This window comes from Budorcas taxicolor, chromosome 15 (genome assembly GCF_023091745.1).
Source record: "Budorcas taxicolor isolate Tak-1 chromosome 15, Takin1.1, whole genome shotgun sequence".
In the NCBI taxonomy this organism is placed as follows: domain Eukaryota; kingdom Metazoa; phylum Chordata; class Mammalia; order Artiodactyla; family Bovidae; genus Budorcas; species Budorcas taxicolor.
In genome coordinates this window covers 5,593,676-5,605,099 of record NC_068924.1, presented here as the reverse complement: position 1 = coordinate 5,605,099, position 11,424 = coordinate 5,593,676, and positions in this window count along the sequence as shown.

The following is an 11,424-nucleotide window of genomic DNA, read 5'->3' as shown; positions in this document are numbered from 1 at the left end:
CGTCCCCTTCTCCTGCCCCCAATCCCTCCCAGCATCAGAGTCTTCTCCAGTGAGTCAACTCTTCACATGAGGTGGCCAAATTACTGGAGTTTTAGCTTTAGCATCATTTCTCCCAAAGAACACCCAGGGCTGATCTCCTTTAGAATGGACTGGTTGGATCTCCTTGCAGTCTAAGGAACTCCCATCACTTCTCTAACATCACAGTTCAAAAGCATCACTTCTTCAGCACTCAGCTTTCTTCAGAGTCCAACTCTCACATCCATACATGATCACTGGAAAAACAATAGCCTTGACTAGACGGACCTTTGTAGGCAATGTAATGTCTCTGCTTTTCAATATGCTATCTAGGTTGGTCATAACTTTTCTTCCAAGGAGTAAGCGTCTTCCAATTTCATGGCTGCAGTCATCATCTGCAGTGATTTTGGAGCCCCCCCCCAAATAAAGTCTGACACTGTTTCCACTGTTTCCCCATCTATTTCCCATGAAATGATGGGACCAGATGCCATGATCTTCATTTTCTGAATGTTGAGTTTTAAGCCAACTTTTTCACTCTCCTCTTTCACTTTCATCTGTTATGCCCAGAGTCCGAGTCCCCAAAACTGAGAGAATAAGACGTCCACAGTGATGCAAAAGCATGAAGGGTTTTTTTTTTTCTAGCTCAAGCTAGGGCTCCCACCACATCCATCGCAGTGGAGTGGAGCAAGGAGCCCCAAGCCCAGATTTACAGCAGTATTTATGGGTTTTAGAACAGAGAGTTGGCAAGGGCTGATTGGCTGCAGGAGTGTCCTAGTATTTACTAATTGGCTAATCTTTATTGGCTACAGGGGTTTCCTGTTATTTACTAATTGGCTATTGGCTGCAGGGGGATGTCTTTTACGTCCTGATAAACTCAAACCAGGTTACGGGGAGTATGCTGATTAGACAAGTCCTGGCATCCACGGGGATGACCTCACTGGGCAATGACTCAGCCTTTCCCGTGAGTCCTACCTTAGTCCCTGAAGCCTATCATGGCGTTTGTTAGGTCCCAACACATCAAGAGGCTTTTTAGTTCCTCTTCACTTTCTGCCATAAGAGTGGTGTCATCTGCATATCTGAGGTTATTGATATTTCTTCCAGCAATCTTGATATCAGCTTGTGCTTCTTCCAGTCCAGCGTTTCTCATGATGTACTCTGCATAGAAGTTAAATAAGCAAGGTGACAATATACAGCCTTGATGTCCTCCTTTTCCTATTTGGAACCAGTCTGTTGTTCCATGTCCAGTTCGAACTGTTGCTTCCTGACCTGCATATAGGTTTCTCAAGAGGCAGGTCAGATGTTCTGGTATTCCCATCTCTTTCAGAATTTTCCACAGTTTATTGTGATCCACATAGTCAAAGACTTTGGCCTAGTCAAGAAAGCAGAAATAGATGCTTTTCTGGAACTCTCTTGCTTTTTTGATGATCCAGTGGATGTTGGCAATTTGATTTCTGGTTCCTCTGCCTTTTCTAAAACTAGTTTGAACATCTGGAAGTTCATGGTTTACATACTGCTGAAGACTGGCTTGGAGAATTTTGAGCAGTACTTTACTAGCATGTGAGATGAGTGCAATTGTGCAGTAGTTGGAGCATCCTTTGGCATTGCCTTTCTTTGGAATTAGAATGAAAACTGACCTTTTCCAGTCCTGTGGCCACTGCTGAGTTTTCCAAACTTGCTGGCATATTGAGTGCAGCACTTTCACAGCATCATCTTTCAGGATTTGAACTAGCTCAACTGGAATTCCATCACCTCCACTAGCTTTGTTTGTAGTGATGCTTTCTAAGGCCCACTTGACTTCACATTCCAAGATGTCTGGCTCTAGGTGAGTGATCACACCATCATGATTATCTGGGTCATGAAGATCTTTTTTGTACAGTTCTTCTGTTTATTCTTGCCATCTCTTCTTAATATCTTCTGCTTCTGTTAGGTCCAGACCATTTCTGTCCTTGATCAAGCCCATCTTTGCATGAAATGTTCCCTTGATATCTCTAATTTTCTTGAAGAGATCTCTAGTCTTTCCCATTCTGTTGTTTTCCTCTATTTCTTTGCACTGATCACTTAGGAAGGCTTTCTTATCTCTCTTTGCTATTCTTTGGAACTCTGCATTCAGATGCTTATATCTTTCCTTTTCTCCTTTGCTTTTCGCTTCTCTTCTTTTCACAGCTATTTGTAAGGCCTCCTCAGACAGCCATTTTGCTTCTTTGCATTTCTTTTCCATGGGAATGGTCTTGATCTCTGTCTCCTGTACAATGTCATGAACCTCCGTCCATAGTTCATCAGGCATTCTATCATCAGAGGGCAGACAGAATTAGAAATCACAATCACAGAAAACTAATCAACTGATGACATGGATCACAGCCTTATCTAAATCAATGGAACTATGAGCCATGCCATGTAGGGCCACCCAAGACACACGGGTCATGGTGGAGAGTTCTGACAAAATGTGGTCCGGTGGAGAAGAGAATGACAAACCCTTCAGTATTCTTGCCTTGAGAACTCCATGAACAGTATGACAAGGCAAAAAGAAAGCATACTGCAAGATAAACTCCCCAGGTTGGTAGTTGCCCAATATGCTACTGGAGAAGACTGGAGAAATAGTGCCTGAAAGAATGAAGAGGCTGAGAAAAAGCAAAAAAAAAAAAAAAAAAAAAACCACCAAAAAACAAAAACCAAAACACCCAGTTGTGGATGTGTCTGGAGATGGGAGTAAAGTCCTAGGCTCTAAAGAACAATATTGCATAGGAACCTGGAGTGTTAGGTCCATGAATCAAGGCAAATTGGAAGTGGTCAAAGAGGAAATGGCAAGAGTGAGTGTTGACATTTTAGAATCAGTGAACTAAAGTGGACCAGAATGAGTGAATTTAATTCAGATGACCATTAGGTCTAATACTGTGGGCAAGAATCCCTTAGAAGAAATGGAATAGCCATCATAGTCAACAAAAGAGTCCAAAATGCAGTACTTGGATGCAATCTCAAAAATGACAGAATGATCTCTGTGCATTTCCAGGGCAAATCATTCAATCACAATAACCCAAGTCTATGCTTCAACCACTAATACTGAAGAGGCTGAACTTAAATAGTTCTCTGAAGACCTACAAGACCTTCTAGAACTAACACCAAAAAAGGATGTTCTTTTCATTATAGGGAACTAGAATGCAAAAGTAGGAAGTCAAGAGAAACCTGGAGTAACAGGCGAATTTGGCTTTGGAATACAAATGAAGCAGGGCAAAGGCTGATAGAGTTTTGCCAAGAGAGCGCACTGGTCATAGCAAACACCCTTTTCCAACAACACTAGAGACAACCCTACACACTGACATCACCAGATGGTCAATACCAAAATCAGATTGATTATACTCTTTGCAGCTGAAGATGGAGAAGCTCTATACTGTCAGCAAAAACAAGACTGGGAGCTGACTGTGGCTCAGATCGTGAACTCCTTATTGACAAATTCAGACTAAAATTGAAGAACGCAGGGAAAACCACTAGACCATTCAGGTATGAACTAAATCAAATCCCTTAAAATACAGTGGAAGTGAGAAATAGATTCAAGGGATTAGATCAGATAGACAGAGTGCCTGAAGACCTATGGACAGAGGCTTGTGACACTGTACAGGAGGTGGTGATCAAATTGATCCCCATGAAAAAGAAATGCAAAAAGGCAAAGTTGTTGTCTGAGGAGGCCTTACAAATAGCTGAAAAAAGAAGAGAAGTGAAAGGCAAAGGAGAAAAGGAAAGATATATCCATCTGAATGCAGAGTTCCAAAGAATAGCAAAGAGAGATAAGAAAGCCTTCCTAAGTGATCAGTGCAAAAAAAAAAATAGAGGAAAACAACAGAATGGGAAAGATTAGAGATCTCTTCAAGAGAATTAGAGATACCGAGGGAAATTTTCATGCAGAGATGGGCACAATAAAGGGCAGAAATGGTATGGGGCCAACAGAAGCAGAAGATATTAAGAAGAGGTGGCAAGTATACATAGAAGAACTGTATAAAAAGGATCTTAATGACCCAGATAACCAGCTTGATGTGATTACTCACCAAGAGCCAGATATCCTGGAGTCCGAAGTCAAGTGGGCCTTAGGAAGCATCACTACAAACAAAGCTAGTGGAGGTGATGGAATTCCAATTGAGCTATTTCACATCCTAAAAGATGATGCTGTGAACGTGCCACACTCAATATGCCAGCAAATTTGGAAAGCTCAGCAGTGGCCACAGGACTGAAAAAGGTCAGTTTTCATCTCAATCCCAAAGAAAGTCAATGCCCCAAATATTCAAACTACCACACAATTGCACTCATTTCACACACTAGCAAAGTAATACTCAAATTCTCCAAGCCAGGCTTCAACAGTAAATGAACCAAGAACTTCCAGATATTCAAGCTGGATTTAGAAAAGGCAGAGGAACCAGAGATAAAATTGTCAAGATCCACTGAATCATAGAAAAAGCAAGACAATTCTGGAAAGAATTGACTATGCTGAAGTCTTTGGCTGTGTGGATCACAAAAACTATGAAAAACTTTTAAAGAGACGGAAATACCAGACCCCCTTACCTGCCTCCTGAGAAATCTGTATGCAGATTAAGAAACAACAGTTAGAACTGGACGTGGAACAACAGACTGGTTCCAAACTGGGAAAGGATTCCATCAAGGCTTTATATTGTCACCCTGCTTATTTAACTTATATGCAGAGTACATCATGAGAAATGCTGGACTGGATGAAGCACAACCTGGAATCAAGATTGCTGGGAGAAATATTAATAACCTCAGATATATAGATGACACCACCCTTATGGCAGAAAGCAAAGAGGAACTAAAGAGCCTCTTGATGAAAGTGAGAGAGGAGAGTGAAAAATCTGGCTTAAAACTCAGCATTCAGAAAACGAAGATCATGGCATCTGGTCCCATCACTTCATGGCAAATAGATGGGGAAACAATGGAAACAGTGACAGACTTTATTTTCTTGGGCTTCAAAATCACTGCAGATGGTGACTGCAGCCATGAAATTAAAAGATGCCTGCTCCTTAAAAGAAAAGTTGTGACTAACCTAGACAGCATAAGCAGAGACATCTCTTTGCCAACAAAGGTTTATCTATTCAAAGCTATAGTTTTTCCAGTAGTCATGTATGGATGTGACAGCTGGACCATAAAGAAAGCTGAGTGCCAAAGAACTGGTACTTTTGAACTGTGGTGTTGGAGAAGATTCTTGAGAGTCCCTTGGATTGCAAGGAGATCAATCCTAAAGGAAATCTGTCCTGAGTATTCATTGGAAGGACTGATGTTGAAGCTGAAGCCCCAATACTTTGGCCACCTGATGTGAAGAATGGGCTCATTGGAAAAGTCTCTGATGCTGGGAAAGATTGAAGGTGGGAGGAGAAGGGGATGACAGAGGATGAGATGAGATGGTTGGATAGCATCACTGACTCGGTGGCCATGAATTTGATCAGGCTCCGGTATTTGGTGATGGACAGGGAAGACTGCTGTGCTGCAGTCCATGGGATCGCAAAGAGTTGGACGTGACTGAGGGACTGAACTGAACTGAAGAGCGTATTCTCAGTTGGTTGCATCAGTTTTGGCTTTGGGAAATTTGCTTTTATAGCACAACCATCTGATGATCTTTCTAGATAATGGATATGAATTCTCAGTTTGGTGAGAAACAGCAGAGAAATTGATTGGTCTTATTTTGGTTTATCTATTTGTGAGCTCAGAATTTTGAGGCCATTGGGAAGGAGGATAATGCTGTAAGATCTAGACAAGTTAGATTTTGTTTGTTTATTTGTTTTATTCTCGACTCAGCTGAAATGTGAGACTGAAGCCATAAGCTCTCTATGTGCTTACGCATCTCTGTGTTAATGTCTGTAACTGAAACAGGTTCTATCCTATAACTGTGAAAATGGAAAATGTTTGCAAACTTCTGGAAGGTATTGCTATGGCAGGGTATTAATAGATTATAATGTCTTAAAGAAGCACTGTTCTGATTTTTTCAGAGGTAAATAAGCACTTATATAATTATTAAAAAATAAGTGCATAATATATTTAAAAGGCAGAAACAGTCTTCCCATTCTTATGTCTTCTTTTTCTCACAATGTGCAGCAACATAGACCTGTTGAAAGTTGTAATAAATAAATTTAGCAGTGTCACAGAATCCAAAATTCATACAACAAAATCAGCTGTATTTCTATATACTCACAAAGAATAATTGGAAACTGGAATAAAAAAGAATACCATTTGCAGCAGGATGAAATATTTATATATAAACTTAATAGAATACATGCAACACCAGAACACTGACAACTACAAAACACTGCTGGGAGAAATCAGGGAAGCTGGCAGTAGCTTTCCCATCAGGAGCTCTGTTTTGGATGGAATGGAGTCCAGGCATGAGCAGCCCATGGGATCTGGAAAGGGGAATAAACGTGCACTGGCTTTGCCATGTGTGTTGATAGTAATAGGAGATATCTCCAGAGATTGCTAGGTGACCTCATCTGAGACCAATAATTCGTGATATACATGGTGTTACTGACCTGGGTTCTTGGACTCTTTAGTCAATAGAAATTGATGAGGCCAGATGAGAAATTTAGGCAAGGATTTATTAGGACTCAGCATGAAAGAGTGAAAACAAGTAACGGGTTCCCTTGCTCCCTCTCTGAGTGGGGGCAAGCTGGTCCCTCTAGTGGGGTGAGGGTAAGGACAGAGCCACGGTTGGGCCAGAGGGGAGGCTTAGGTGGTCTGCCCACCTCCTTGGTGGTGCTGTGTGCAGGGATCATGCTTAAGTACTTCACTTTTGCTCTCAGCACCCTAGAAATGGCAGTTAGGGTTTGGCCTTTTTGAATCTTATTGTTCACAACTTGCCCCAAGTGGGCATGCACACAGTTATTTTTAGTCCATTATATTTTCTTTGTATTTTGCTGCTTGAGATGTTTGTTCAGGTATAAGTGCTGCAGTGATTTATAGAAGGGAAGGCCATAAACCTAGACTGACTTCCCTAGAAGGTAAAAATATCCTGGAGCCAGTATCTTAGTTTTCTGGAAGACTAACTATGTGTGTCTCTTTTTCTTAAAAGTGAATAAATAAATATCCTGAGTTAATGAAAAAAGTGATTCATAAATCATTCTCCACCCTCTTCCCATAGTAATAAGGACAGAGCCTTGGGGTGATGTGCTGAGGACAGAGAAAACTGTTGCAAGACTCTAGAATCACGTTGCTAGTGTTTTTCATGTGATGTGCTTTTTCCAGAAAGGAAAAGCCTTTACTTTCTGTAGTAGTTTGAAGCCTGCTTCCACTGTAGTGAAACTTCCATTCATATGCATATAATGTATCTAGGTTTCAGGCTTTCAAACTAAATTTGATCTGGAACATGGGAAAAAAGACAGAGATACTGCGGGGAAGTATTGAGAGAGAGATTGGTTATGGGGTTGTGTTCAGGAAAAGTGGGAATCCTGATAGTTAAGCTTAACCACTTTAGAGTATTACTGCTGCTGTGCTCAATCGTGTCCGACCCTTTGCCACCCCATGGACTGTAGCCAGCCAGGCTCCTCTGTCCATGGGATTCTCCGGGCGAGAGTACCGGAATGAGTTGCCAAGTCCTCCTCCAGGGGATCTTCCCAACCCAGGGATCGAACCCAGTCTCCCGCACTGCAGGCAGATTCTTTACTGTCTGAGCCACCAGGGAAGTATTCAGTTCAGTTCAGTTCAGTTCAGTCACTCAGTCGTGTCTGACTCTTTGTGACCCCATGAATTGCAGCACACCAGGCCTCCCTGTCCATCACCATCTCCCGGAGTTCACTCAAACTCATGTCCATTGAGTTGGTGATGCCATCCGGCCATCTCATCCTCTGTTGTCCCCTTCTCCTCCTGCCCCCGATCCCTCCCAGCATCAGAGTCTTTTCCAATGAGTCAACTCTTCACACGAGGTGGCCAAAGTATTGGAGATTCAGCTTTAGCATCATTCCTTCCAATGAACACCCAGGGCTGATCTCCTTTAGAATGGACTGGTTGGATCTCCTTGCAGTCCAAGGTACTCTCAAGAGTCTTCTTCAACACCACAGTTCAAAAGCATCAGTTCTTCAGTGCTCAGCTTTCTTCACTGAAAGTCTAACTTTCACATCCATACATGACCACTGGAAAAACCATAGCCTTGACTAGACGGACCTTTGTAGGCAATGTAATGTCTCTGCTTTTGAATATGCTATCTAGGTTGGTCATAACTTACCTTCCAAGGAGTAAGTGTCTTATAATTTCATGGCTGCGGTCACCATCTGCAGTGATTTTGGAGCCCCCCAAAATAAAGTCTGACACTGTTTCCACTGTTTCCCCATCTATTTCCCATGACATGATGGGACCAGATGCCATGATCTTCGTTTTCTGAATGTTGAGCTTTAAGCCAACTTTTTCACTCTCCTCTTTCACTTTCATCAAGAGGCTTTTTAGCTCCTCTTCACTTTCTGCCATAAGGGTGGTGTCATCTGCATATCTGAGGTTATTGATATCTCTCCCAGCAATCTTGATTCCAGCTTGTGCTTCTTCCAGCTCAGCGTTTCTCATGATGTACTCTGCATATAAGTTAAATAAGCAGGGTGACAATATACAGCCTTGACGTCCTCCTTTTCCTATTTGGAACCAGTCTGTTGTTCCATGTCCAGTTCTAACTGTTGCTTCCTGACCTGCATATAGGTTTCTCAAGAGGCAGGTCAGGTGGGCTGGTATTCCCATCTCTTTCAGAATTTTCCACAGTTTATTGTGATCACACAGTCAAAGGCTTTGGCATTGTCAATAAAGCAGAAATAGATGTTTTTCTGGAACTCTCTTGCCTTTTCCATGATCCAGCAGATGTTGGCAATTTGATCTCTGGTTCCTCTGCCTTTTCTAAAACCAGTTTGAACATCTGAAAGTTCACGGTTCACGTATTGCTGAAGCCTGGCTTGGAGAATTTTGAGCATTACTTTACTAAGGGACTAGACCTGATAGACAGAGTGCCTGATGAACTATGGATGGAGGTTCATGACACTGTACAGGAGACAGGGGTCAAGACCATCCCCATGGAAAAGAAATGCAAAAAAGCTAAATGGCTGTCTGAGGAGGCCTTACAAATAGCTGTGAAAAGAAGATAAGTGAAAAGCAAAGAAGAAAAGAAAAGATATAAGCATCTGAATGCAGAGGTCCAAAAAATAGTAAGGAGAGATAAGAAAGCCTTTCTCAGTGATCAATGCAAAAAAAATAGAGGAAAACAACAGAATGGGAAAGACTAGAGATCTCTTCAAGAAAATTAGAGATACCAAGGGAACATTTCATGCAAAGAAGGGCTTGATAAAGGACAGAAATGGTCTGGACCTAACAGAAGCAGAAGATATTAAGAAGAGGTGGCAAGATTACACAGAAGAACTGTACAAAAAAGATCTTCACGACCCAGATAATCATGATGGTGTGATCACTCACCTAGAGCCAGACATCTTGGAATGTGAAGTCAAGTGGGCCTTAGAAAGCATCACTACAAACAAAGCTAGTGGAAGTGATGGAATTCCCGTTGAGCTAGTTCAAATCCTGAAAGGTGATGCTGTGAAAGTGCTGCACTCAATATGCCAGCAAATTTGGAAACTCAGCAGTGGCCACAGGACTGGAAAAGTCAATTTTCATTCCAGTCCCAAAGAAAGGAAAGTATTACTGAATCAGACTTCAGAATCAGACATCAAATTCCTTTGTAAGAAGGAAAATCCAAGATTCCCTTTCTTTTTCCTTCTCTCGTGCCACATTAAAAAAAAAATTGGAATTCTGTCTCTTTTCCCTTCCCTCTTGCCAATTTTTTTTTTCCCCCAATTTGGGTTTCTATAGCATGTTTGGCTTGTCTTCCTCCCTTGGCAATTTAGTTAGCATCGATTTTACTCTCTGTACACATTCACATACATTTCTAGCCTTATCTGTGTGGCTGTGGAAGTAATAACATCTCTCAGGGTTATTGTGAGTCTCCAAGAAGATTAGGTGTGAAATGATGCTTTAAAAACTCTGGTGCTGAATATAATTCTGAGACACCAGCCAAGTGATCTGGGGTTGAAAGCAGGTTAGGAATTTGTGTGCTGGGAACAAACACTGAGGCGGGGGTGAGGGTGAGCATCTCTGGGGATTCATCCTAGCCCTTGGAATCCTGGCCCACTGGAGAGCTCCACTGATGGCTGGGCTGAGTTTCCAGGCCTAATGGTTGTCTTAAAGGTTGACTTGGATACTGAGGTAAAGACATGGGGACTTTGGTTTTCAGGCAAAGGCAGAAAAATGTGGTCGAGACCTGGCTAGTCACCGTCTCTGTAAGGCTTGGTAACATTACAAATTTAAGTTCTTCCACTATGAGAACAAAATGGATTTTTAAAAACTCTTAAAACTTTTTAAGAGTTTTAAATAAATTCCCAGGATACCAACAACTTTCTTCCAGAAGAGCAATCCGTAAGATTGTGTATTTTTTTTTTTATGATTTAGGCTTTCATTTTTGTTCCAAGAAATGTAACTATCACAGAAAAAAAGCCTCAAAACATAAACAACTCTTGTTAAAAATTAAACCATGTTCTTGAAGAGGGTAAGAAGAATGGATTAGTAGACTGAGCACTAGATCCTGATTAAAAAACTTTGAATCATTTTTATCTGCCTCTTTATTCTTTTATAATTCATTTTACCCAGGTTTCATGGTAGTCTGTGGGGGAAAGGGCCTCAGCAGGTTGTAAACTGCAAGGTAAGGGTTTTCTGTGATTTCCAGATATCTGGCTCCAAATTCTTTCTTGAACTCAAGTTTTTATATCTACTACCTAATCAGACATCTTCCCTTGGAATACATTCCCTTGGTTGTATTGATAGATAAGTCAAACCCAGCAAAGTCAAAATTGCACTCCTGATTTCCAGCCTTCATAAGCCTGTTCTTCCTCTAATCTCCCTCATTTTACCACCGTTCTTGCATTTGCTTAGCCCCCAAATCTTAGAGTCATTCCTGACCGCCTTCTTTTTCTTAAAGCCACATGCACTGTGGGGGCAAATCCTATTGGCTTTTATTATTTTTTTTAAAGTAACGGCTTTGTTGCAATATGATTTCACAGACCATGAAGTGCACTCTTTAAAAGTATACAGTTAAGTGGTTTTGGGTATATTCACAAAGTTGCGCATTGGTCGTAACCACCTGATTTCAGAACACTTTCATCTCAAAAAGAACCCCATTCTCATTAGCATTCATTCTATTCCCTATTCCTCCAAGCTCCTGGTGGCTGCAGGCACCACTTTACAACATACCTGCATTGAGGTTTCCATTTTCTATATATCCTCATCAGTACTGTTTTTTTTTTTTTTTTAATTTTTATTTATTTATTTATTTAATTTATTTTTAATTTTATTTTTACTTTATTTTACTTTACAATACTGTATTGGTTTTGCCATACATCGACA